The sequence below is a fragment of the Equus quagga genome, chromosome 17 (assembly GCF_021613505.1).
Source record: "Equus quagga isolate Etosha38 chromosome 17, UCLA_HA_Equagga_1.0, whole genome shotgun sequence".
Lineage (NCBI taxonomy): Eukaryota > Metazoa > Chordata > Mammalia > Perissodactyla > Equidae > Equus > Equus quagga.
The window spans coordinates 21,387,651-21,414,558 of NC_060283.1; positions in this window are offsets into that span (position 1 = coordinate 21,387,651).

Below are 26,908 nucleotides of genomic sequence, written 5' to 3' on the forward strand. Positions count from 1 at the left end.
GATCCTATCTTGAGGTATCAAATCTGCTCTAATATTTTGGTTTGCCTCAAATATCAGACGCCACATTTATAAAAAATAAAAGTATATACTCAGGAGGGCCCCTATAGATCTTCTAGAGAAACACAAAGATTTGTTACATAAAAAAAGAGATAATAGGAACAATTAGCTTTCTTTGCTATGTTTCATATTCATAATTAGTTCAACACTATTGTAAACTCTACGTGGGAAAAATCATCAAAATAGAGGAAATACTCAACTTTTCCTATGTAAAGACTACACAGGTGAAATATTGTTATAATAACTATTTCAGAAATTGTACAGTTTATGTTTCTAGAGATTTTTTAATTCCTTCACTGTCCATATTTTCCTACTCCTAGGAGAAACACTGATCAAACTCCCGAAATACCATGCCTTGAACCCCAAGAGAGAATTTATTCTCCCCCTTTCTGATATTCTTTCTCACTCATTTAACAACAATCAAACAGGTTTCTGCTTCCCACTGATGCTTGCCAGAAGACGTGCTACAAACTAGAGCTTAGAATTTATGTCATCAACAATAAAAAAAGGCAGTCAAAATGCCCAGTGAAAGGACTGTAGTAGATTCTCTAAATTATCTGTGCTTCAGTGAATAGATGATTAGAAGAGTCTTCCAAGCAGGTGACGATTAGAAAACATTCATACAATATGGGCGGGCTGAGTCAGGATTTCCAAGACTCTTCTCTCTCAGGAAGCAGACCTACTTCCTGACAGCAGACTGTTTATGCAAGATTCATAGTTACAAAAATTACATACGACTGAATGAAATGGTGAGGGAAATTTAATTGTGGTTATTTGATTGAAATACTATTGGTATTATTTTATTCTAATTTTATGTATATATGAGTGCTATAGACCAAATGTTTGTGTCCCCACTCCCCTCAAATTAGTATGTTAAATCCTAACACCAAATGTGATGGTGTTAAAAGTTGGAGCCTTTGAAAGGTGATTAGGTCATGAGGGTTGAGGGTTCATGAGCTGGATTACTGCCCTTATAAAAGAGACCTCAGAGAGCTCTCTTGTCCCATCTGCCATGTGAGGACACAGCAAGAATACAGCTATCTATGAACCAGGAAGCAAGTCTTCACTAGACACCAAATCTGTCATCACCTTGATCTCGGACTTCCCAGTCTCCAGAACTGTGAGAAATAAATTTCTGTTGTTTATAAGCCTCCTAGTCTATGGTATTTTGTTAAGCTGTGCAAATGGACTAAGACAACGAGGAAGCTCATTTAACTCTAAACATAGAGCTTTTCCAAACTGAAATTTACTATTTTAAATTAAATCTGCTCTCAATAACCCCTTAGAATTGAGAGAGAACTATTTTGCTGAAACTCCTTACATTTTCGTGGCAACAAAGGTATTTATATAGATTCAATAAAAGTCTATTCTCCTTTTTACCAAGATATGTCATTGGACAAATTGACTTATAATTTGACAAATTGATTATGCAACCAACACCATACCTCATAAATGTAATATTTGAGAATAAATTTCATTTAATAGGTGCTGACAAACTTTCTACTAAGAAACAAGGATACTCTACCCAAGATAAAATAGCAGACACATAATTTACCCTCTGGACTAAAACAAACAAAAAAACTACACAAAATATATGAAACATGTAGGGGAGGAAGACATTTCCTCTACCCAATATGGGTTCTTCTGGCTGGAGAACAAATTAAATTCACATGAGACAGAATAACAGGAGAAAATTAAACAAAGCTTTATAACGTGTATACAAGGGATAGGCTCAGGCAAGCTGAGCAACTTGCCAAAATGGCTGAAGCCCCCACCTTAAATATCATCTTCAGCTAACAACAAAGGAGGATGTTGGGGGTGGAGGGGGAATCGATCATGGGACATTACCACACAAGTACAGTAAACAAATGCAGATTTAAGTCCTTGCCTTTGGCATTGATTAAGAGTTTCTAGAGATAAGTTCATCCCCCCCTCTTCCTGGTACAGAGAGGGAGACATCTTTACAGATGGAGATTTCCTTTACAATGTAAATGTCTCTTAGCAAAGGGTAGGTAAATTCTACTTTTCAGTTGCTTTCCTGTCTGCAGTTTATTAAAAGTAACCAGCCTCATGCCAAAGAGACATATCTTGGGGTGGCCAATTCCAGGCCCCCACATTATCAAGACACTAGACATCAGGTAATTTTGATGTAAATTAGTATCTGGTAGAGAATTATCTATAGCTGCCTGTTCTTCATCCTTGACTTCATCATTTAGTTTCTAATTGCTTCTGAAACTAGCCTGTCTCAGTCTAGGTCTGATTCCCAGCAATTCAACTCAACATCTATGCAGCTTACACTTTTGGTATTCATCCTCAGTAAAGGAGCAGTGGTGTAAATTTGACTATGACCCAGTGAAGTATATTTAAACAATTTTAAGTCCACCCAGTGGTGGACACATTCATAATAATAATCAACAATAAAAAAATTTTAAACAAAATAAGTATGCAGCTTTAAATAAATAAAAATACTTGTATAGAAATTATGTTCCAGGCAGTGTTCAAAGATAGATAGAGAGGGAAAAAGAAAAATAGATATCAATAATTATTTTATACTACATAGAATATAATTTATACCCACAGCAACCCTAGGTTTTACTAATATAACCATTTAAAAGTGAAAGAACCTAGGCACAGAAATCATAAAACCAGTACATGGCAGAACCAGGATCTGCACTCAATTCCAGTTCTTCCTATTGTATTTATTATTTACATTGATAATTAAGGATGTAATCTAGATAGCCAGTAGCATCTTTTGTGTGCATGTGAATTATTTTTTAAGCTAGACAGTAGGCTTTCTAAAAAACAATACTTTTTAATACATTTTATAAGATTTTGCTGTGGTCATTGAGCAAGGTAGCTTGCACATACAAGGTACACAATGAGCAATTGACTGACTGTAGCCACCAACTTATTCAAAGAGCCAAGAAAAACCTGGCATATCTAAGAAGTGTGATATTTTGACATAAATTCATATGTTTTCTGGTGTTTCTGATTAAAAGGGCAAAGTCTCAATGAGTCATAAGGTAATGGCCATTTTTCATTCATAGCAATTGCTGCTTTGAAGTTAGATTGTAGATGGTGATTATACGAAAGTATGGATATACATAAGAATTGTATTCTCTTGAACAAGCAAATACCTATTGCAGAATATCTTTTTCTTTCCTCATCAAAAATATCTTGTATTTTTAATACCAGCTTTTTTACTTTAATTCAGTAGTGTTTAGTGGATAAAGACTAAAAGATTATTTTTTTCAATCTATAATAGGTAAAGTTATATTAGAAGTTAAAATTATTGATGACATCTAAAATTATTATCCAATGATCTGAAAATTGTAATAATAAATTTAAAAAGGAGAAGTAAATATTCTCGAGATAAAGTAATTATGAATAAGGGTAAGGTCCTGCACGCTTACAGTATAAAGATATAGAAACAAAAGTCTGTGGCAATATATTTTTTCTGACTATCCCACCTCCACATACCCATACAATTTACACTAAAGTGTCAAAAAAAAATACTACCCAGGACTCAGATCTAAGCTAGGACACGTCATTAAATGAATTTTAACAGAAAGGTGATGAAGTCTTTCATGAGTAATCACTTTTCAGGCTGTCACAATTATTGACAGAATAAAGGAGGGTAATTTCGATCTGTGATGTGTATTTTTTTTTAATTGTTCTGTTTTTACTTGGAGAACACTGGAAGCATTGAAATACTCTACTCCTTTGTTCTTCGAATTGTTGTCGTAAAATTAACATTAAAGAAACCTGGGCTTTGTAGAAGTGAGGTTCAGATCACACCTCATCAAATTTCTAGTTCAATTTCCCCATCAAAATAGCATGAAGAATTAGGAATAGCTTAGTCCTTTTAGAAGAAAGTTCTAGAGACAATGTTGCTCACTCAGAAATTGGCACTTCTTAAACAGAATATATGTTTTTATTTTAAAAAATAATAAAGTGTTTACAATGAAGAGGAAATTAAACTGATCATACAGTTCCTCAAAAATTCGATAGAAAATACTATTTACGTCATTGTTTCTTATGACAATGTATCGATATACCAGAAAAAGATTGCTTAAATAATAGTCTCGAAATCTAAGATTGATAAATTATGTGACCTGAAAAAGGAGGGCATGGGGGCCTGCTGGTTAGGTTCGTGTACTCCGCTTCCATGGCATGGGATTAGCAGGTTGGGATCCTGAGTGTGGACCTAGCAGGGCTCATCAGGCCACGCTTTGGCAGGCGTGCCACATATAAAACAGAAGGAGATGGGCAGATGTTAGCTCAGGGCCACACTTCCTCAATAAAAAGAGGAGGAATGGCAGCAGATCTTAGATCAGGGCTAATCTTCCTCAAAAAAATAAAATAAAATAAAAAAGGAGGGAAATTATCTTTGTTTTGGTAAACTGGTAAAGGGCTAATTGCTTTATCTAGTTTAATCCTCATAACTCTCCTAGGAAGTAACTTTTAGAAAAATGAGAGCATTGAGTTAAACTAAGTATTAGGCTGATATCACATAACCAAACAAGAAATCAAGCCAGGATGTGTTTGACAGATCCATACTTGTTGTACTCAACCTTACTACCTCCGTGGTATATTTGTAAGGATAGAAAAGACTAATCTCTATTGCAATAATAAAATAAACCACAAAATCTCAGTGTATGAATACAACAAAGTTTATTTCCTACTCTTAAAGAAAAAATTATTTAATGACATTTATTTAAGAATGATAGGTAGACTTTATTTAAGGGGAAGGAGACATTGTGATGGATTTAGAGGCCACTGCAACGGAGAGAGATTAGACTTAAATGGACTCCAACAAGGATCTTGGGGATTTATAACAAAGGAGCAGGATGGGGTCAGTGGATGGAAAAATTAGTGAGGAAATATCAAGAACAAGAGGGATTCTTCTTAGACCAACTTAACAGAATTCTTGCTGAAGGCAGGCCAGGGCGATAAGATGTTAATGGTGGACAGATACTAAGGGTGGGGCACTGTCACTAAATTGACTTAGCAAGATTCTTGCTCAAGGGCAGAGAGAGGGAAGCTCAGTATCCAGCCAATTCCAGCAGTGGGCTCAAAGGAACTCATTAAACTTAGATCAAGAAGAGAGTCTCTGTCATTGTAACCACTGGGCCCTCCAAGACCAGTTAAACTGACCCCATCTCTTATCAACAGAGTGATTAAGAGTTGCCTTTAGAATATCTGCAAAGGGCATGCTCAAAAGAAGAAATTTTGATCTGAAATGATCTTGGAACCAAAGGTCCTCCCTTCCACAAAACCGAAATGATGCGGGGTTGGTGAGCCGAGGAGTCAAAAGAAAGATTTCTTAGACTCTTAAGATCTGGCAGTAGTGCTCTTTCATTTAGAGAATAGAATAGCATGGGGACAGGACCCACAGGCAGTCAGAGCTCCTGCTGCCCCAAGTTGAGGGTTAGAGCTAAACTTAAGGCATAGGTATATGATTCACCTCTTTACAAGACAAAGGAAAGAACATGAAAAAAAGTTAAAATGGTATCAGTGCAGGTGGGGTCTGGTCATTGGGTGATCCCATGACTTTTAGACAAGAATCAAATTGGATTAAGTAAAGGTTAGAAAGGTTAGACGCCACCACCCTAAACCAGTTACATGAGATTGCCAGACAGCAACCAACTTAAGTTCTTGCCTTCCCCATTAAGTGTTTCTAGGGACAAGGTCATCTCTCCTCTTCTTCCTGGTACAGAGAGGGAGGCACTGTTTTACAGGTTGAGATTTACCTTACAAACGTAAATGTGTCCCAACAAGGGCAAGTTCCATTCCCCAGAGCCTCCTTCCCTGTCCCAGCCCATCAAAAGCAATCAGCCCCAAACAATCCCGATGCCAAAGAGACATATCCTGGGGTGGCCAATTTCAGGTCCCTACAAGGTCATCCCCCCTTCCTTCATAAACGCAAATGTCTCAAAAGGGCAAGCAAAATTCCAGTCCTCGGAGCCTGCTTCTCATCTGCAGTTTTAAAAGTAACCAGCCTAAAAATCCTCATCATAAACCATTTTAAAATTAAGCAGCCTAAAAATCCTCATCACCAAAGACCTAACACAACCAGAACTTGAAAGTCAGACTCTTATCAGAAGCAAGGAGGTCCCTCGTTCAGGAAGAGAGCTTGTTAAAATTCCTTCTGAAACTAAGAACTAAGGAGTTAAAAAATCTTTCTTAGAGCAAATCTTTGAGACAAGCTTTGCTAACTGCAGCTGTGCACATTCAACATAATCAACTGTTGTTCAGAATGAACCGGGTCTTTCTGCCCCTCTTCAGCATATGAGTGAGTTGTCTTTCCCAGAAATTCAAGGTCCAGACATCAAGATTCTTTCTTTGGGCCAAACGCAAGCTGGTGGAAAGACACCAACCAGCAAGGCCACGTGCTCCCCCTCCCCTACCTAAAACCCCACATAAAAACCCCTATCTTTTTCCCTTCGAGAAGGTGGATCTGAGTTCTAACTCCCATCTCTTCATCTGGCTGCATTTCAATAACAATAAACCCTCTTTCCTTACCACAAGACTGGCATTTCAGTTATTGGCCCTACTGTGTGGCAGGTAAACAAATCTGTGTTTGTGTTTGGTAACACTTCCCCACCTCATCAAAAATGTTTAGAACCCCATCATAAAAGTTTAGAACCTCATTGTAAATGTTTAGAACCCTGTCATAAATGTTTAAAACCTTACCATAAATGCTTGAAGCCCACCAGTCAAAACCTGTCCCATGAGCATTTCCACATGTCAACCTGTTCTCCATAACCTCTTAAATTTTGCCCCAAATCCTGAATCAGGGAGACGGATCTGAGGGCACACACTCCCTGTTCCCCCTGCAGGTGGGTCTTGCAGAATAAAGTTGATCTCTTTTCCCAAAGGCTGATGTCATAATTAATTGGCTTGTTTATGCGCTTGGGCAAGTGAACCCCAATTTTGAATGGTAACATCATCACTTACACTGTATGTCCACCCGTTCTTATATAGCAATTCTGGGATTTGAGGTGATGAAAGTCTGCTATCTCATGGCCACACCCTACAGGACATTTAGTACCTTTGGTTGCCAGGTCAGAGAAGAAAAGATAACAGACAGGCACGTGATTTCACCAAACGGGAAGGGGATTAGGAAACATAAAAAAAGAAAGCAGAATATTTGGTGATATTACTATTTGCCATAAATTTATATGATATTTTATATCTGGAGAGGACTTTTGTGAGGATTTAGTGAAATTATTTTAAGTTTTCCTAATGGAGCCCTTTCATTCTTCTACTTATTAAAATAAGAGAAAGCCTAGAAATGAGAGCACTCCAAAATCTCACTCCTGTCCCAATGTGAAGCAAAAAGATGTATCTTTGTGTGTCTAAATATGTGTGTACAAGTGTATGTATTTGTGTGTGTATGCAAATGAAATCTTCCTCCAAGGTTGGGAAGGAATTGAGTGTGTTCCCAAGGAAGCTCTATCTGCTAAAGGGTATGTGGAAATCTTGGCCTAAGAGTTAAGGTAGCACCTCAAACTAGCTAATTACAGTTGACATTTTTCCCTGATTTGTGGACAAGTATAGCAGAGCATGTAAATAATAAAGATAAATTGTTCTACTCAAAAATTATGTCAGTTCCTTCCATCCTACCCTAAATACTTAAAAGTAGAGCCCCCAGCAGAGTTTGAAATGGTCTTGCACTCCACAGTTAAGCTATCGATCTGATCAATTAGTTCAAATTTGGCTCTTGAATATCTACATGTAATCCCTGTTTTCTGCTTTTAAATTCATCCTATATATCGTCTCCTTTTCACATATATTCAGTTGGCTGAACAAGAAATACAAATCATTTATTTTAACAACCATCCTTTGGATATTCCAACTTGGTTTTCAAAGTCTTCCAAAAACCCTTACCCAAGTATTTATTTATTTATTCATTTCAAAATATTTCTTTGGAATGAGGGTTATATGCCTGGCACCATCTCAGATGCTAATAATATAGAAGTGAACAAGACAGGCAATATCCCCACACACAAAGAGCTTACACTCTGGTGGTAGAGATGATATAGATAGATATAGAGGTAGGTAGTAAGCGTATAAACAAGTAAATGAACAAAACAATTCATCAAAGAATCTCTTAATTTTCACTATATTGTTCCTTGAGTATTTTCCCTGGACTGCTCTATTAGCATCCTCATGTCAGTGGTACAGGAAATTCAAATACACAGTCATGTTTTTAAAGCCTCTACCTTACTCTAGGGCATCCCATGTTTTCTTTATTTAAGACGTTTAAAATACTTTAAACCTCAAATTTCATGAAAACCATAGTTTTCTAGGGCCTAGATTCATCACTCATTTATGTATGTTTTTAGAGGATTTTATTTTCTTAGAGCCTCAGTATTATTTTATTAATTTGTTTCATTTTATCATGTCTAGCAAGATGCATTCAGAATGACTAATTTTTCTATATGCCCCTAGGAAACACTGCAAATAGAGTTGTTATTGCAATTCAACGTGGCTGCCCTCTACTGGGAACCCTGAGATGTAGTAAAGGGTGACAATCCCAGTTACAGTTGGACTTGGATGGTTTGCTGTTCGCCTAATCATCCAAGGTCCTACAGAGAATATCTGTTCAGTGTGGATTGGTGCTCTTGGTGAATAGTTAGATCATTTTCTGTTCCCTTTCTGCTAAGCCCTATTTCACACACACACACACACACAAATGGTGTGGATGGGTGAGGAGGTCCTGTTATATAGAGAAGAAAAAGAGAATAAAACCAAAAGCATACAAACAAAAAACAAGGCCCTGGTTTGATTCCGAAACTAGTTGATTTTGATAGCCCACATTCTAAGCAGTAACGGTTCATAGGGAACAGGATACCTTTAAATATAAAAACATCAGAAATCACCACACATTTCTATCTCTAGTGTAAAACTGCAAACACCTAAATGGAAAAAAGAAAATCCTTTTAACCCAAAATATAAAAATAAAGGGGACATTGCAGTACTCTTCTGATACACTGAAAAGCATTAATTTTGCCTCAGTCTTCTGAATTTGTTCATGCACTTCTTCTCACCATTTTCTTTTTACCCCATTCATAACATGGCCATTCACTCAGTCGGCATTACTTGATTGCTGATGATAACACTGACTATTTTATTTGCCCATATCTACCTCCTCCTACTTGGAGGGTATTCCATTTATCTTGGTCAAAGGGTTTAATTATAAATTGCTTATGGATAAATAATGGAATTTTTAATTATATAAGGTAACACATTTCTTGGTGTTTTTTTCCTTAACATTTTTGAGCTTTCTGTCAATTTCGGCCAAAAGAATTCTGACCAATAAAAGTGCCTATTATGTGGCAGACATCATGTCAATTTTCCTGCATCCCTTTTTAAGATGAGTTTCAGTTACTTTATGCGGGTTTGGAAAACAGAATCATCCCCTATTCTAAAACAAACTACAATATTGTGCTGTTTGAAATACATTTTAACACACGTTAAATTTGTCCACTCTTTGTATTTGACTGTCATAATCGAAATTACTTCATAATGACATCAGCTATTTGATAAAGTGGTTTGGGAATACAGTTGGCAAAGTTTTTGCAAGCATAAGTATATTATCTTTGCATTTTGCTTCCCGAACTTTAGTCTCTCTTCATCATTCATCCCCGTACTACTCACCCCACTTTGTATCCTGGGCTGGCCAACGGGAATCTCTTAGGGTTCCGTGATTTGTTCATACAGTGTTTAAATTTATGGTCAATTAATTTCAGCAATTTTGTTTCAAGCATAAATGAAATGATTCTCTCTTTTTTATTTTTCTGAGGAAGATTCTCCCTGAGCTAACATCTGTGCCAATCTTCTTCTTCTTTATGTGTGTGTTGCTGCCACATCATGCCTGATGAGTGGTGTAGGTCAGCGCTCAGGATCCGAACCCGTGAACCTGAGCCACTAAAGCTGAGCATGCCAAACTTAACCACTAGGCCATGGGGCCCGCCCCAAATGACTCTCTTTAATAAAACCCAAGCATTACAAAATTACTGCAATTATTTCTATCCTGTGAATGAATTTTAGGGTTACAGGTTGGGATTGAAATGAGAAATAAGTAAGACCCTACCTGGTCTTTTATTTCTTGAATCTGCTCTGTTGAAACTGCTTTCAGATCTCACACTGGCTGGAGATAAACCTCACGTAAATCTGTGGGAATTACAGGAGATAAAATGAGGACGCACACTTGGCAGTCATATTCTTCACTCAGTCCACCTCCCCAAACCTGCAATGAGCATAGGCATGTACTTGCACTGTGGTGTTTCCATTTATTTCACAGGAATAATTTATATATGCCATTTCTGTTGTGCTTATTCCCATAATGACTATTTCCAATTTTTGATTGAACTGATGCCTCAGGTATTGAAAGGACCTTAACATTTGTTCTCCTCTTCAAATCTTTAAAACTCCAGGCCCTTCCTCCCTTCCTACCAACTGTTTCCTAAATGAGCTTTAGTATTTCCCAGCACAGTTACGAGGCAGCAGGATGCTGTTTCAAAGGGGTGGAGGGGAGGAAGCAGAGCAGCTCACACTTACCCTAAGTATATTAACTGGAAAGCTCTTCCACTCAAGTGATGTACTGAGGCACTTCACCACCGCTCCTCTGACCCTGACACTTGAAGTGGGAGCTCCGCTCAGTTCCTATTAAGAGAGACACATAAAGCTGTCATCGTCACAAACTCAGCCAGTAATGGATAAAGTGGTAATTAAATTAAGATGGCTGTTGAAGAGAGAGTTTGCTTCATAACAAAATCTAACAAGACTGAAATTCACTTTCCCACTTTCCATCTATACCAATTAATGCAGCAGCTCGGGATCTGGTTATTTATATTCCGCCTTCCAAGTCACCTTGCTGTAAGAGTTGTCTCCAATTGCTAAAAAGTTTGATAGAAAGAAAAAATCATACATCTATATTTCTTTCACAAGCCTATAGCAGGAGTTTAAGAGGTCTTAGAAAAATAACTTCTCAGCAAAGAAGTAATGCTTGAAGTGAGTGAGCTCTGAAAGGAATGCCAACAGGAGAGAATAGCCAAACACTAAATTACAGATCAATTATCTTCAGTTTGCTCTATAAATGAATTAGTCTCAAACTATTAGATCCAGGGATGACCACAGAGAAACTGACAACTGGGTATGTTTAACAGGTTCACTGTGAGATTCATCTTTGCTCAAACCATGCATAAGACCAAGGCACAAGGCTGCATATTAAAATCACTTAAGGAGCCTTAAAAATTGCTGTTACTTGGATCCCACCCTTGGAGATTCAGATTCAGCTGGGCTTGTGGGCAGCCTTTGAATCATGACTTTAAAAACTATACCATGTGGGGCCAGCCCGGTGGCATAGTGGTTAAGTTTTCACGCTCCATTTGGGCAGCCTGGGGTTCACTAGTTCAGATCCCGGGCACACACCTATGCACCTCTTATCAAGCCAGGCTATGGCAGGTGTCCCACATACAAAATAGGGGGAGATGGGCACAGATGGTAGCTCAGGAATGATCTTCCATATAAAAAAAAAAACTACACAGGTAATTTTTATGGGAAGCAAAAGCTAAGCATCGCTTCACTACACAGTTAAATTTCTTCATAGTTTCCTCTTTGTTGAGTTATTTTGTCTTTTTTTCCAACAGACTTAGTATATGTAGCCTTAAGGCTATAGTAGCTTAAAGATTAGGGCCTTGAAATAGGCAAACAGATGCTGCATCAAAGCTCACGCTCTTTGGAGTAGAGCCTGGAAGAGTCATCCTTACTTCCTCTATCTTCAGCTGAGATTCGGAACTTGCACACTCTGCACAGTAGAGACTGCCTAACTGATGTGGCAGATGCAACATTTCCAGCCAATCTCCAGGATCAGGCCTCTGATTTACTGTGTGTCTCCACAAACTGAAATCAGAAAATTTTAGATGAAAAAAGGGAAATTTCTTTATCCAGTGCCTGATTTTCAGCTATGGAGTCCACCTTCTACAAACATGAGGTGAGTTACGAGTAATTTGTGCCATGAAAAATAGATGAAGATGAGTTCTTATTAAACATGAGAGAATAAACACATATTTCCACCCCAGTTTCCTCTTATATTCTCATGGAAATGAGTGTAAAGAGATTTTTTTAAAAAGAAATACCATATAAGGACAATTAAAGTGGAAAAGAAAAAATATGGAAATGCAAAACAGATGGATAGTGGTAACAAATTTAGAAGACCAGAGAAAGCTGAAACTTAAGATAGCCAGAGAGGAAGACAGAGAACCACCTGCTTTGCATTGCATTATCCTAGAAATGTGCAGGAATTTGCTGGACTACAGCCCCTGTAAGTAGGATTAGAGGGAGCTAAAAATAGGAGGATAGTTTGAAAATCTGTTTAAGAAGCTGTTGGACACTTTGATCTTCAACCAACTAACTCAGACTGGCAATGACTCTTTTCCTGCACTAAAAAAAGATTGAAGATATATCATCTGGAAAGAGTCAACAATAAATACTTTGAACTGTAGGAACACAAGGCACTGAAGAGGGCAATTTCATCAAAAAGAAGGCAGAGTTGGGGGATTAAGAGCATGCCTAGATAAGAAACTAGGTATGTCCTATTTTGGAGCATAGTCTCTTGAGTTGGAATCCCAGCTTTGCATCTAACAAGATCTACAACCTTAGGTAAGTTCGTTTTCTTCTTTGTGCCTCAATTTCTTCATCTGAAAATGAGTATAATCATGGTTACTCAACTGATGTAAAGATTAAACGGGTGAATATATGAAAAGCACATATGACAGTGCTTGGCAAAAATAAGCACTATATATATATGTTAACGACTCTTATTATCACCTGCTCAGGGCCCAAGACAAAGATAGAGAAACTTATAATTTACAGCCAGAAGATAAAAGATTCTTCCCAGAAATAAAAAATGTCTATGTGTGTATACATATATAGAGACATTCACATAAACATATACATTCACAAGCATATACATACAGTTCCTGACAGTTTGGGTTCCCAAATGAAATTTCCGATCACATCATCTAGAGTGAAACCCACCAGGGAACTTAGCTCATCAACTCATGGAGCTGCCCAGGAACTTTTTAGACCTTCCCTTCTGAATTATAGGCAGTAGCCAAATATCAGCAGATATTTGAGGAAATTTTCTATCAGGACATACAGAAAAATAAATAAATTTCTAAAAGGACTTTGGAATAAGTGGCAACAAGACAGGGAGAGTAAAAGTACAAAAAGGAAGCTATAGTTAATTTCTGCAGAGAGAAAAAAGAACACATTGCACATTTGAAAGAACAGCATGCTATAAAAAGGAGTATTTAGAGAACAAAACGAGCCCTTGAAATTTAAAAATATAGAAGAAACTGAAACTCAATACAAAGGTCGGGAAGTAAAGTTGTGGAAATCTCTCAATAGATATAATAAAAGAAAAATAGGCTTAAAATAGAAGATAAAATAAAATTAGATGATCAGTACAAAAGGACCAATATCTGAATAATAGGAGTGCCTAAAAGAAAAGCAGAAAAAAAAGAAAAAATGATGTGTGGAAACTACCAAAGAATTAATTCAAGAAAGTTACCTAGATTGAATGAATTGCATTGGTTTTCATAAGCAAAATGCTTACCACACTTCCTGCACAATGAATGAAAATAATCTACTCTAAGGGGTATCCTCATGATTTTCAGAGCAATGAAGGGACTGAAAAGACACTAAAAATTCCCAGTGAGAAAAATTAATCTAATTGTATAACCAGTTATCATAATACTATTTTGAAAAATACATCCTTTCCCCACTGATCTGAGTGCCAAATCTGCTTTAAAGCTAGTTTCCATATGTGCATAAGTCTATTTCTGAGCTCTCTATCTGAAACATTATAATAAGACTTGTTATATCATAAAAAGTCCCCTGATTTATTTTTCTTATAGAGAATTTTTGCTATTCTCAGCTTTCCACTCTTCCATGAGAAGTTTGAATTAACTTGCCACGTTCCATGAATAACTCTGTTACTAACTATATTAGAATCTGTTTAATAAATAGATTAACTTCAGGATAATTGACATATTTAAATATTACAAGTTCCCATCCATGAACATAATACAGTTATCCCTCCATATCTATGGGGGATTGGTTTTAGGACCCCTGTCAATACCAAAATCCGTGGATGCTCAAGTCCCTTATATAAAATAGTGTAGTAATTGCATATATCCTATGCACATCCTCCTGTACACTTTAAATCATCTCTAGATTACTTGTAATACCTAACCCAATGTAAATGCTATGTAAATAGCTGTTATACTGTGTTGCTACTTATAATACTCACATAAGATTACTTATAATACCTAACCCAATGTAAATGCTATGTAAATAGCTGTTATACTGTGTTGTTTAGGTTTAGGAATTTTTTTTTTAATATGTTCAACCCACGTTGTTTGAATCTATGCATGCAAAACCCACAGATATGTAGGGCTGACTGTATATCTACTTATTTAGTTTTAAATGTCTTTTAATAAAAGGTTATCATTTGTACATAAAAGTCTTAATGCCTTTGTTACATTTATTCCTAATATGTTATGTTTTTGTTACTAATGTAGATTTTAAAAATTTCTCTTTTGACACAAAAATCTTATGAAAAAGTTGCAAGAACTGTTCAAGGAACTATTTTTTTCCTGAATCTATTGATATTAGGCTGCCAACATGATGCCCCCAATAACCAAATACATTATGATGTATTTTCTACAAAAAAGGGCATTCTCCTATGTAACCACAATATCACCAAACCATCAAATTCAGGAAAATCACATTGCTGTATTGCCACTAAAAGTTCAGGTAGTTTAAATGAAAATGTAGTAGCTCTACTATAGGTCATGATAATAGTGGCATTGAAGTGGCTATGCATTTTTCTAAATGGATTGAAATAATGTGGTCTTTTAAGATATAATGTAGTAGCATATGTTCCTTTTCTCTGTGAGATTTATAAAGAGGGTCAGGATAATTCTTTCTGAGGCCAGTGATGGCTACATGGCCTGTCTTGGAGGAGAGTGGTCACATTTCACCAAGGTTATTTCTCACCTGCCACTTGACTTCACCTAGATTTCTATCTATATTCTTCTTTCATGTGCCTTCAAGTGCCTTTGTGTAAATTATCCTCACATTATGTAGAATGTATAAAAACAGAACCACAATGTGGGAACTATCTGTTAAATATCACCATGAATTCCAGAGCACATATGACTATGACTTTGGCCAAGAATAATTATGCTTTGACCCTGATTTGTGCTGGCTTATGCAATAACCCTGTCTCAGCAGTAACAGCAAAGCAAATGGATACTAATGAAAGTAGACGTAGTAGATTGGATAATTGTTCTCACTCACTTCTGGCATCCACATGCTTTAAATGTGACTTTGCAATTCTTTCTCCAGAGTAAGTGGAATATATTTCCATGCTTTGTTGATGTTGGAGTTGTCCATGGAGTTTGCTTTAACAATGGGATGTCGGTGGCTCTGATCCAGTAGAGGTTTGGAGGTATAACGTATCATTTACATTGGTCTGTTGTGCTCCTATGACTCATTATGAGAAGAGCATGCCCCAGATAGCTGCCAGTCTAAGGGTGGGGAGGACCTGAAACCAAATCACAGTCTGACACCATGGCCAACTGCTCCTAACTTAGATCACTAGAACCACAACATGTCTGCAGACCTGTGGAAAAGAAGAATCGCTGTAACTTAAATTACTTAAATTTAGTCTTTTCTAATGACCAGTTCACTTATACTATCAGAGGAATAAACTCACGTGCCATAGGTTATCAGAAGGAAAATTTTACCCATAATCCAGATCCTCCTGGGACTTGCAGTTAACAGGCAAGAAGCAAGTTCATTTGTCACAAAATTTAAATATCAATATACGTGGTGTTCATTCAGTGTGTGAACAGTTATTTGATATACAAAATCTTTATTTTGCTCATAACTTTTTCTTTAGTTAATATTCTATAGCATGCAAATTTACGAGTTTAATAGAAATTCTCCAGATTACTCACCTGTATGCACACTTTCAATAAACAATACGTGCCATCATTTTAATTATATTTTTGACTCTATTTATTTTAATTATATTGATGTAATTATATTCCTGTTGAATTTAATAATAAAAATATATGAGCTTCTCTTATGAATGTCTGTGCTTTTTATTTTACTTTTTTAGTAATTCATTCTTAGCATATTTTGCAAAATGTCGCAATGAACTAGGAAATCTTTTAAAAATGATTCTTCCATGGAGGTATTTGAGAAGCACTGCCTTGTAGAACTAAACATCTATGTAAATATAGCCAAAAGAAGTTTCATGATACAAATAGTGTAGCAAAAGGAAAGGGACATATGAAATAAACAAAGGTGCTGATGTCAGATCCTGATGGTACAGCACTTACTGAAGGAGCAACATACGTTACTGCGGATAGCACTTTGTGCTAAAGAAGCAAGCCCATTATTAACTGGGACAAATGACAGGCACCTATAAAGAGGCCTTATGAGACTTAAGAGGATGATATTATCATCCCACACAGAATCTACAAGAGGAAGGGGAAACAAAGATTGCATCTTAGTTGATAATGTCAGAGCTCTTAGCTATAAACAATAGAATGCACGTCAGCTCCCTTAAGCAGCAAAGACATTTGTAGAGGGTATTAGGGTTCACAGAAGGCCTGTGAGATCAAACGAGATATTTAAGTTACTATTATTAAAGTTTCTAAACAAAACTTGCTACGAGAACAACATTGATACTTTTGCTCCTCATCTATGTTGTCAGAGAACTGATAATAGGAGACCAGCCATGCTTGTCCCTGAAGAAGTGAATGCACCAGACTACAATAATGTATAAACTCACAGGAAATAGCTGAACTGATTCTTTCCTCTTACCCTGCTAAAGGAGAAAGCTTCCAGAAGAAAAGACTTAAAATAGCATTAAATAGGAAACGAAGAAATGCTAGAAGTTAGGGATTTTTTTCATTCTAGGAATCTACTATATTAGCTCTCTATTGTTGCAATAATGCTGTGTGCAGGTACTCCAAAATATCTGTGGCCAACAAGATGTTTGTGGTTCTAAGACACTAGTCTGTGAACTGGCTGGCTGTAGCTCTGCTGGGCTCAGCCGGGCTCATCCGGACTTAGCTCTAGGGTCTAGGTCATATTTAGGTCCACTCCAAATGTCTCCACATTCTCCTTGGACCAGCAGCTACTGGGCCATATTTTTCTTGTGACAGATCACAAGAGCCAATGTAAGCTAGTCAAATTCTATAAGCAAATTTCAAGCTCCCACTTACACCATATCCACTGACATCTCTGGTTAAAGCAGGTAATTGGGGCCAGGCCAACATGAATGGATTAGGGAAATATGCTCCACTCACTCAAGAGGAAAGTACTATGAAGTCACAAATAAAGGAAGTGGATACAGAGAGTGAGTGAAAAATGACAATGTTTATCAATATCATGATACTTCAATGTATTGGGAAACATTTACTTCCCTATAAGAACTGACACACAGGGTATGTAATCATCTTCAAATTAGGGCAAAAGTACACTAGTTCTTGGGTAAAACAAAGATCTGATGGCAGGACTTCACTTCATATCTTCTATCTTGTGGAATTCATGGTGGTACTATATGGAAGTTCCTACATTAAGGTTTTATTCTTGTATGTATCATGTGATGTGGGAATATTGTGTACAAAGCCACTGGAAGGCCTAGGAAGGCAGGATGTAGATAGAATTTAAGAGGCAGTCAATGATGCATCTGAATAGTGGGAAAGAAGTTCATGGAAATCTTCCCACTCTCCTCCAAGACAATCCACATACCCTTAAAGCACTACTCACAGACAATAGCATATATCTTACAGTTTTTAATGTCTGTTTTAATAACATTCATAGTAGAGAAACCAGGTCAAAAAATATATATTGAGAGGAATAGAAGTAGGTCTTTTAAAGCAATCTCAGGGTATTCATTTTATTTCATCCAAAATAAGTTGAATGCTATATTTTCTAAAATTTAACTTCAGTCACTTGTAAGTAGCCAATTCCAACAATTTATGCTATAGAGCTATAGCTAAATTTAAATTACATTTTCATGAAATAAATGAATACCAAATCTATGAATTTTCTACGTTTGAATCTTCTTTTGGTGGAACATAAAGTTCAAATTATTCTATCAAATGTAGAAAATGCTCAGTGACTGCTTTTCTAGAGATATGATATAAACATCACTTACTTCATTGATTATTGTCTTTAAATTATGGAGCATGCTATAATGATTTGTAGACACTCTGTTCTTTTAAACTTTAACTTTTGTTTTTTCCTGATGTCATCTGCCATTGGAAAAAAAAAGTATGACAACTTTCCTGGGTTTTTTTTGATGATTATGAAGTTTTATTTACTTATTTATTTTAAATGGCTAAAATTTATTTTCTCCATTGTGGTAACATTGGTTTATAACATTATATATATTTGAGGTGTATATCATTATATTTCAATTCCTGTGACAAAACTTTCCTATAGGGAAGTTCTAAGATCATTAAAAACAAAAACAAAAAAATCAGAAAAATAGGCATGTCTGCTATTGATTCCTATTAAAAGTTGAGTCTAAACCACTTTCTGGTCTTGCAGAAACACTAAGAGTTTGTTGCATAGTTCACACATGATTGGCAGAAAATTTCCCCTCAATAACCATCATACTTAAGGATGTAATTCTTAATAATCAATATTCATATTATCACATATTAAAGAGAATAAACTCTAATTTAACACTATAGTCTTTACATAATTCACAAATTTTACTATATTACCAAGCACAGTCGTTATATTAATTAACTAAGTATTTTTTTTCATCACAAAACTTTCTCCGTGAAGAAAGCAGTTAGTTGATTTACATTCTGGAGGAAGATCCTTAATATGGGTATTTACTCAGAATATTTTCCTATCACTGAAACTGCAACATCAGAACACATCTCTATACAAAACTTATTTGTTGGCGACAGGTATTTGCTCACTCCAGATTCACCACCAACATTTATAAGAAAACATTCTAAGAAGACTTTGTTGCTATTCCTACACCACATCAGGCATCCTGATGCAGAAGTCGCAAGCAAAAGTACTTTAAAAAGATTGACATTTCTCTTGTTTTGCCCTATTGGACATTTAAAAAAGTCAAAACATTAATAAAGTAGTTGGAGTTAATGTCAAACAAACTCTTTGTCCATCTACATGCAGTTGCAAAATTCCTGGAGAGCATTTTCATAAAATAATTTGCAGAAATGTCCCTGTGTCATAGTAGTATAAGAAATTGATGATGGTAAATTGAATGAAACTACTAAGTGATGGGCAAAGAAGCTGATGTTACCATAATATCCTTTGTAGGTTTACTTGTGTTTTATTTATTTTTAACACTGGCTAACACAATGTGTTTTTTTGAACCTGAGCTGCAATTGCCTTTAAGTAATTTCCGTTAACGTCTACAATCCAAGGTCTCCGGCAATAGAGAAAGTGGAGAGCTCATATAACCTATATTAATGGTTCCAAACTCAAGAAGAACTCCGTATGCTTTCTGAAAAAGAATGTCAATACACCTTAATTAGCAAGTCTTCAGAAACTGGGAATTTTAAGTTGCAGAATTAAAAGCTCAGTGAGAAGTATTTACAGCACCATGTACATCTGTGTGAGCAAGCAGTCAAGGACCAGCTCTCACTTCCTGAATGGCTACAGAATAAATATGATAAATATGTGCTTTAAGATGCCGGGAAAAATAAGTCCACTTACCTCATCCTGCTTTTTTCTACAACAGGACTTGTGGAAAATTCAACAATTAAAGCAAGAAAGATTCCAGAACTCAAAGCTCACTATACAAATTGTTGACAAAATATCATGTTGTACAAATGGGTTGTGAAGGATTGGAATTGGCCACCTCAAAATGTGTCTCTTTGGCTTGATTACTTTTAAGGACAAAAGAGTCTGGAAGAAACTTTGACCTTCCTCCTAACTGCCTAAAAGAATTTAAGATAGAAAGCCTGTCCTCAGGATAGCCTTCCCCATAGATAACTCTGGGTATTGGCAGACTGGGAGGATCCTCGCTAAGCCCATTTTAATCAAAGTTCTGTCTCTCGGGTCACATTGTCTATAGATGGCCCGGGGAACACGTGTTTATCAAACATTTGCTTTTCCATCTCCATGTAAACTGCCTTCCTCCCTTTTGAAGTCCCAAGCCATTATACCCAACATCCTTCTTTGTCTTTAACTTAGATGGTATTTAAGATGGTGGCTTCAGTCATTTTGGCGAGTTATTCAGTTTTCCTGCATTTCTTCCATGCATACATATTATTAAACTTGGTTTGATTTTCTCCTGTTATTCTGTCTCATGTCAATTTAATTCTTAGACCAGCCAGAAGGACCTAGAGGGTAGAGGAATAGGTCTTCTTCCCCTACAGAGTCAATTCCTTATGGAATTGAATAGAAAGGAATAGAAAGATCCCAAAGCAACATTAGGTTTTCCCAATAAGAGGCTAAAGACAGGATGCCTCCAAAAAAACTTATGAAATATATATAATGAAGTAAAACTCCATAATCCAAATGTCTTTGCCATATATACATATACATACGGTAAATTTCTTACATTCATATGTTTAACATTTGAGGTTTTGCATTTTAGTAAGGGACACCAACAACCATGACATGTAGTTATTTGTAATGAAAATATACTTTCGACATCTCAGAGTAGTTAAGATTAAATAAGACAATACTTTTCAAGTGTCATTTTGAATCTCATATGCTGTTCTGCTGCCCCATGCAGGCAGAATCAGGTAGCTGGGTGGTGAGTCAGGAAACCTCTTAGTATTTGCATCTCAATAAGAACTGCTCAGACTCTCTGCTCAATGTCAAGGGTCTATTGTCCTTGCACTCACAAATATGAATATTGTGAACAGACTATCTTTTCACCAGAACAACAAATATCTATACACAACTGAAGAATTGAAAACTGTCAGTATTCTCAATTAACAAACCATCACCTTGAAAAGGTCATTCTTGCAGCATTTCTCACTAGGTTTTGAGTGCCTGAGATTAAATCTTTGAAACCTGGCCACAACAAATGACTCTGATTGCAAAGCCTGTCACATCACCTGGGGTAGAAAAAAAAGCATTATTTTTTGTGTGCATGCTTCCTCATTCTCTGTTGTAGGTAATGCCTTGTCTACTTTCCAAATCTTTCAATTAGAAATTAAAGTGTACGGCATCTAAATATACCCCCAGAGTATTTATTTGCATAATATTTATTTGTCTTTTAATTTTTACAGAACTGACAGTTAGTGGATTGGAGTAAAATAACTATTCCAAATAATGCTAACCCAACAATTTCCTATCCCCATGGAGAGCACTTCTGCCAATTAATAAGAAAATTTCATCATAGGAGAAAATGATGATGCTTCCAGTGCCAAATGTAGGCCAAGTGTAGGCAAGAACCATCCCTAGGGCATGAAGAATCTGGCTAATTGCCTCGTGCATTTTGCTTTTTTGGCTTTCGTGATTGAACTGCCTTAGGGAAAGGACATGATGGGAAGAAGGGAGGAAAGAGGTCTTCTGAGAATTCCCCTACTAACTGCAGTGCCCCCAGTGGGTGTAGAGTGTGGGCAGGATCAGAAATTCTAAATCATGTTCCTCCTGAAGTCGTCCTTGAGAGAGATACACATGCAGAAGAAAATACCACTAACCAGAGTTTTGACTCAAAATTCAGAGTAATTTCATGGTGAACTTGCCAATAGTGAATGTATATTGTTGAATCGCTGGTTAACAAGATGGATATTTCTGCAGATATCTTCATGGATACTCTCCTCTCTCCTGTCACGTATTTACTCATCTTCTCTTGACATATTCCCTACATATTCTGTCAAAAATATCAGCACTAAACCCCCCTCCAGCATACATACATCCTATCCTCTTTTATTGCCTTAAAGTTTCTCCTTAGCACTTGCCACTACCTTACCTGCTATCAGTCTTACTTATGTACTTTATTTCCTGTCTCCTGTCAATAGAAAGTAACCAGTTACTCCCTTTTCATGGATAGTCATGAGTGGTACAGAATTTGTCCAACAAGGATGGTTTTCCTGATTCCCGAGATGGTAAATATGTGTTTGAAGAAGAAGAGGGGTGAGGGAATGATTGATAGAGTTATTAATAGAAGGAAGGTATATAGGAGAGATACAAAGAAGAAGAGAATAGATGAATTTGAAAGTAAATTTAAAAAAAATCAATTTAAGTGTTCATCCATTCCAAACAATGAAATACTTCAAGCTTTCATATCTAACATCTTTGCCTATTTTTTTTCAAAATTCTCTGCCTCATTTCCCAGAGTGTTTTTTTTCTGTATGTGATGAGCACATCAAGATTTCTGCACATAAAACCACATACACACAATCAAAGACGCTGTTAGAATCACGTATTGAGTTGACATTATTTTTTGCCACCAAATCCGTTAATTAAAAGTGCATGCTTTTTCCCCAGAATGGAAATATTCAGTCTATAATATCCCCCCAAAACCTCTTGTGAAAAATACCACATATTTTATTTCTAAAACTAGAAGTCTACAAAAACAAATGCCTGACTTATTTGGCATTCTAATTGAGTCAATGTTCCTTTTTAAGAGAGATACTGAAATTGCCAACTTAATTTTAAATTAAAAGCTGATTTTTACCAAAAGGTACCTCTATTCACAGAATCACACAATTTAATGAGTTTTCTAAGAACAAAGCAAAGAGTGACACTTTTTGTTTCACACATATACCAATTGAATCATGAGTTAAAAGTTCATTACAACAGAAATGTAATTAAAATGGGGTTTAAAATACAGTTTTCATTTTTCTTCCTAAAATAATCATTAGGAGGTTTCCATGGAAATACTTTTGTACTTTAATATCACATGTAAATAGCTATTTATTCACATATTTGTCTAGAATCAGTGCAAAGTCACCGTGATGGTTCAGGAATATTTGGAAGGAGGATAAATATACTGAAAGGCAATTGTTTTATCTTTTGATTTGGACAAGACCCAAGCATATTCCTGTATGATTACAAATTATTTCAAAGATAATCTTTCAAGAGTTAAATTCTCATTTGGAGACTATGCAATGCAAGATGTCCATTTGTTTAAGCCATTAAAATATAACAAATCACACACCTAAGTGACAGAAAACGCAAAAGTGCCAAGTTTTAATGAGTAACAAGGAATGTTATCTATGTATCTTACATGCAATAACCAGCGAGTCATTGAGTAGCCCAGCATCCAACTAACATGTCTGACTCCAGGAGCTTAGTCTAATGGCCATAGAAGACAATCAGACATAATAGCAGGCAAAAAGATAATATTCTCAGTTTTATTGTCAAAGCATTAGGTCTAACAAAGTGTCTATTTCTTTACCTTTTGGTGACTACATTACACAATAAAGATTTTATCAGAAGAAGCACCAAAGACTTAAACACAATCACCATTTGAAGCGTACAGTTATGTTGGGTAAGCCACTTAAAATAAAGTCTATTTAAAGTAATGTGGATTTAATGGAACCTACGTTGTCAAACCATTCTAAATATCTACCTCAATTTGAACGCCCTTTGTCTGTCATGCTGGAAGTTGCCTAGATATTAAAAAATAACTCATTTCAGATTTGCAGCTTTGTGGACTAGTCTGATGCAGGATTTTTCAAATGAGCAAAAATATTCTTTCAAAACTAGAAATAAAGGTATTTTAATGTAAGAGAACTGTGAAGGCTAAATTCAACATCCAAATCCACCACGGTCCCTCACAACAGTGAGAACTCTTAACAGCTCTAACAGAAGCCGTTCTTTAGTCTTGACTATTTAGATCATTGTTTAGAAAAGGGATTTATTTCTCTGTTTTTGATATTTGTGAAGTTCATGTATTTGTTTCATTTCACAACACTTTCTTTGGCTTCTTGCAATTTTTGAGGGCAAGAAAAATGTTGGTTATTAGATGTTTATAATTCTCTACCATGGTAAAACTCACATGCATGCACGCACACACACATACATGCTGAATAAGTCATGGATGGAGCTTCATATGGAGAAATTAAATTGAAATACCAAAGTAAGTAAAATAATATTTTAAAAAACACGGGAAGGAAGAAATCCATTATTTATCTGGTAATATAAGGTCACTTTGTCTTGCGCATTTCAAACTGTCCTCTCCACCCCTCGACCTTCTTTGTCACACATACACCCCCACACACATACACTCTAACCAAAGTAAAGTGGTCATTCAGCAGAATGTTCAAAAATGTAGGTAATAATAAAAATAAATTACTTTATATGCCTGAAGTTAATTTAAACCAGAATATACAGAAATCTCCCAAACATACAGTGAGAATATTTGTTGTACTGATTGACATGTTTGTACAACACTTTTTGAAAAGTGTAAGAAAACAAAAATATTTAAGATAGTTTATTAACTTCATTATAATAATACATAAAATTACATATTAAATAAAGTAGTATAGCAATTTAGAAACATTGCTATTTTTACACTGACATTTCAAAAAACTTTCATTAAAACTCTTCTTGTCCTTCTTCAGTGTTAGTGTATGGATCCTTACTGGGTCCACTTTTTGAATCACCTAGGTGTTTTAGAACAATTTTCACTTTAATCAAAGTTGTGTAAAATTATGCATGATGCATGTTTCCATTACTGAAACTTTCATACCAAGCCCCAGGGCCCCATTCATATCACCTTAGAATAGGCTTATCTTTTACTTATCATACAAAGTTACACTCATGAGGTCTATAATGTAACTGCTTACTCTATTGCTATTTGTAAGGAGATTTTTAAATCTTTCTTTTACATTTTTTTTTGCAGGGAAAGATTTGCCCTGAGCTAACATCTATTGCCAATCTTCCTCTTTTTTTTTTTTTTGCCTCCCCAAAGCCCCAGTCCATAGTTGTATATCCTAATTGTAGGTTGTTCTAGTTCTTCTGTGTGTGCCGCTGCCACAGCCTGGTAACTGACAGATGGGTGGTGTGGTTCCACGCCCTGGACCAGAACCTGGGCAGCTGAAGCAGGGAGCGCCAAACTTTAACCACTAGGCCATCAGGGCTGGCTCTATAAGGAGATTTTTAAAAGGTTTATTTACAGTTAATATCTATCCTTGTAATTGTGAAATCAATTCTCAGGAATAATTAGGAAATCTGACAAATTTATTTCCCTCCGTTTTTTTCCTGGTTACTTTTTATCAAGTGGCTTCTATAAGCATCCTAAACAAGCATTGATTGAGGTCGTTTCCCATTAATACCTGTTCCCCTTTGTTATTCAAAATAAAGCAACTCAGAGATCATTGGATAATATCAGAAACTCATAGAAGTCCCTGCGAAGGTGACTTCTTGTCTTCTGAAAGGGGAGAGGGGAAGACTTGGGGGCAGGAAATGCTGTAATTTGGCATTTATGCTACTATTTTGAACTCATAGAATTTTCTTGACACCAGATACTCTCTCTCCACCTCAAGGTTCACAAGACTGGTGTGATAAAAAGAAAGTTGGCCCATAGAGAGGGCATTCTAGGAAAAAGCCATTCAAAAAGGAGCCAGATTTCTGGGACCATAATGCATTGTCTCCTTCCTCTCCTTCTGACCTCCCACATACCATGGGAAGCACACACTGTTTGTTCTTTTTCAGGAAGCTTTGGGGAGTCAGCAAGCAAGTGTAACTCCATCTCACTACCTAGCTGAATGTAGTCCACAGAATCAAAAATTATGGGGAAAATTCCTTAGGGGCATGGCAGTTTCATAAAAGGTTAGGAGCTGACAACCATGTATCTTAAGATAATTAGTGACACCCTGGCCTGCAGCAAAATCTAGGTTGGTAATCAGTACTTGAAAAGTAAGGATATTTAGATGCTGAGTCAAGTAGACTTTCTTAGCTTGGAAAAAGATACCAGATAGACAAAAAAGGCAGATGTACTGCTACAAACTCCCTTTTACCTTGTTACTTCTTTCTGTCTAATCATCATTGTTCACTCATTCTACAGAAATTTATTATCTATCAAGTACTGTCGTAAATTCAACGGAAATAGAGACAGAGTAGTCCCTGATGGAAGCAGCTGACAGCTACCATGGACTTTTTCATAATAATAGTAGTTACAAAATTAATAGTATTTATTGAATACTTACTATGTGTTTTACATGCTGCTAATCACTTTACAAGGAGCAAATTTATCCAATTCGCTTAACAAGTTCATCAGTAAGTATTGTTATCATTTTGTACAAAGAATGAGACTAAATCTTGGAGAGGTTTAAACATTTTGGCCAAAACTATACAACCAGCAAGCAGTGGGAATAAGATTTACATCCATGTGTACCTGGTTCTAGAACCTACACTCTTAGTATTAAATTCTGGTAGGTGATTTGTTTTTAAAGGAACTATTCTGGGTCAGGTTAATGCTTCTGGGTTCTTTTAACAATTTAGAAAACCTCAAACAGAAGCAGAATCTCAGCTCTTATCTGATCTGATACGCCTCTCCCATCCTTAAGAAGCAGTGGCTGAGTTTCTTTTTCATTGTTTTTAGGAATCAGTAAAACAATCCGAATTTTACATATAGCTAAAAGAAAATCTCGCTCAACTTATCCTTGGCTTTCTAATACCCAAACCAATGAAGATCAGCTTGGAACATCAGCAATAAGAAGATAAAACTAAGTTCAACTAGTTTGAGTCAACGGTATGAATGCTTACTGATTTTAAGTGCTTGTCTTGATATTAAGTGGCAGTGTTAATTAATGATAAAAATAACAAGCATGGATTTTTGCAGTATTTCCTAACTACT